The sequence below is a fragment of the Oncorhynchus mykiss genome, chromosome 11 (genome assembly GCF_013265735.2).
Source record: "Oncorhynchus mykiss isolate Arlee chromosome 11, USDA_OmykA_1.1, whole genome shotgun sequence".
Taxonomy (NCBI): Eukaryota; Metazoa; Chordata; class Actinopteri; order Salmoniformes; family Salmonidae; genus Oncorhynchus; species Oncorhynchus mykiss.
Genome location: NC_048575.1, coordinates 64,472,944 through 64,476,322, shown reverse-complemented (window position 1 = coordinate 64,476,322; position 3,379 = coordinate 64,472,944).

Below are 3,379 nucleotides of genomic sequence, written 5' to 3'. Positions count from 1 at the left end.
AATCACCCACAAAACACAGGTGGGAAAGGCTACCTAAGTAGGATTCTCAATCAGAGACAACGAACGACACCTGCCTCTGATTGAGAACCATACCAGGCCAAACACAAAACCACAACATAGAAAAAAGAACATAGACAACTCACCCAACTCACGCCCTGAACATAATAAAACAAAGACATAACAAAAGAACTAAGGTCAGAACGTGACACAGAGGAATGAATAGGTCTCTCGGGGTTATGGGACTGTTGAAGGAGAGACACGTTTAAACTGTAAACTACAGTCCATGAAATATCACAGATAAATGGATGATTAAAATTATCACAATATTTTATTGTTTATACAGTTGTGATAAATTGGAGATAAATCTGTTTATGTTCAGAATAAACAACATAAGAATAAAGCTACTTATTACTGGATATGCACAGATATATTCTAGTCAGGAGGAAGGTATACTGAAAATAACAAAATACAAGATGAATTTTTGTTAATATCTGAAAATGAAATTAATAGGCTATATTTATTTTAATAACTACTACTGTAATCAATTTGGCATGAGTGGGTCTAAGTGAGAAATAAAGCTAAACGAGTGGTAACCTCTGGTAGTCAATCTCAACGCTCCCTTCAGCTTCTTGAGTTTGAAGGGTCTGTGTTTGGAGGGGCAGATGGTTGTTGAGTGGTTGGAGTTTGTCCTGTTTTGTGGGATAAAAATAATTGCATTATTCATTGACCAGTGTTCCAGGAAGACACAGGATCAACTGAATATACATGAAAATAACAATAAGTATCCATGACCCATATGTTTTATATAACATAAAGACAAAGTAAATGTAACTTGACAGTAAAGGATTGTTCTGCACTCATTGGTGCTAGTGGTGGGAAAATCTGGGTTGTTGTTTGTGGATGGACTGTGATGTGAACAGGCATCTTCAGGTTTCCCACACTACACCAGTACCAGACAGTATTTCTTATCTTCAGTCCACTCATGATCACAAATAAGAAATTTGTTTTGGTGGAATCCTTGATATGTTGTAATTTCACTAATGTTCCATCTAAAGTCCCAGAATTCCACTTCACACAAGAGCCACCTTTCCTGCACCACTTCGGTTCGGGCGCAGTGCTCTCTGACATGGTCGTCAGGTGTACGGTGTTTCCTCTGACACATTGGTGCGGCTGGCTTCTGGATTTAATGGGCATTGTGTCAAGAAGCTGTGCGGTTTGGCTTGGTTGGGTTGTGTTGTGTTTCGGAGTACGCACGGCTCTCAACCGTTGCCTCTCCCAAGTCCGTACGGGAGTTGCAGCGATGAGAAAGACTGTAACAAGAAATTGGGGAGAAAAAGGGGTAAAAAAAACAACAACAAAAAACATGTCAGATCTTCAACGTTATATCCACATTGAAATGGTGTGTTGTGCCCGTTGGGATGTTTCACTATGTTGATAAAAACATGTTATGAAATCTTGTTTGCTAAAAGGCTCGAGAAACATAATACAGACTCCAAAAATATATTGGAACGATTCTGGTTTTTACATAAAGGAATATCATGGCCACGAAGTACCACTTATCAGAAGAAATTAAATTATCTCCCTACGTATTTTGTTTGTATTTTTCTGTTTGTTTGGGATGTTGGTTAGTCTTATTGGTTATTATTTTTGTATTTTATTGGTTGTGGCCCAATGGGCTCCTGTATAGTTTGGTGTATTGTGTGATTCTTTTGTGTTGAATATGAAAAAATGAAATAAATTGTTTAATAAAAAACAACAACTATTGTTTCACTTCACTGAATGTTTGGATTTGCAGACTAACTTTGTAGTGGGAATATGTGGGATAAAGAAGCTTGGTTCTTAGTAAAAGAACCAGGGTTGGTGTCAATTTTATAAATGTACTCATGAATTGACCCCAACCTTGGCAAGAAGAACGTGTTTAAAGTTACAATGTTTATTGGGAAACAGCAACCAAACTTGTAATAATCTTCAGATTAAAAGCAATGCTGATAATTTGATCATAAATACACATACCCTTACTTGCTAGTCTGGAGAAGATGAGGAGGAGGAGGGAGAAGGAGAGATGAGGAGCCATGTGTGTGGGATTTTGGTCTCTGTCCCTTACCTGGTATGAATGCACAAATGTGTGTTTCTAAGACCAAGGTACCAAAGACAATGACTCTACCTCCTAATCTTCATAGGCATCACTGTTTATTACTCGCTTCCTGCTACATTTATGTTAAAATGCCCCCCTCGGTGGCAGATAGCAACTATTACATCCCTTGAGCTTGTTGTAATCTAAGGCTCTCAGTCCTATTTTTAATCTGTTTTCACAATTAACATAAAAGCCAAGACATCTTGGTAGCAATACTATCAATAGGAAGGCTACATAAGGATTACCCTGGCCTGCACATGTAGTTACCAAGAAATGTGCAGTATCTTGTTCCACCACAAGACTGTCCCATGTACTCACTGACGTGCATATGAGTGAGTATGCTCAGGAATGATTACTTAACATTGACAGGGCAGACAATAGATGCTACTCCCTCCTGATTTGCCCTTAAAGTTGTTAAAGCCAGCCAAACAATATGATAAACAGTTTAGTGAGCATTTTGTTCTATAATCAGAATATCAGCTAATCTCATTAACAGATACAGATCATCTTCAGGGCATTTGTAAATATGCTTTTGTCAACTTTACACAAATGTATTCTCAACTCTGCATAAGTCAAGTACTGTATTTGATGTGAAAAGATCTGATGTGATTTGTCAAAATACTAATTAGTGGAAAAAAAAAATAGAATTGGGCTACCTGTGTAAATGCAGCCATAGGCTTAGAAGTGTAGCCTTCCTATATGATTGTATATTGCCTTTGCCAAAAGGGTTGGGCTTTTATGGCACAGGTGGTAGAGGCCTTTCTCTCTAAATAGAGGTCCCATGGTTCAGCCCTGTTCCGCTCCAGCTTTCCATTCTCAATGTTCTACACATTCATAAAGTAATTATATCTACACCTACACTGGGTCAAGCTCACTTTGTGCACCCCCGCTTAATTGGTGGCACCAATGCAAGAGTAAGCTACCCATGTTCACATTGGGGTTGTGCACGGGACCCCCTAAATGAGAGTACTATTACCCTGCTACCAAGTTGCCTGGGCTTTTATGGAACAGGTGGTGGTGCTCTGTTCCTTAATCACATCACAATCATGTAAAGTTACTCCAAATCAATGTTCTGCAGATGACCTACTACGAAGAAATGTAGGTTACTATTCATAATCCCACGCATGGTGCATTGAAAGTGTAAGTTTTGTCAAAATGATTGTGGGCAAATTGTACTGACTGTCAAGTTGTGAGCGCTTCAGTACAACCCCCTGTGATATCTGCATGCGGGTCCACGAACGATGA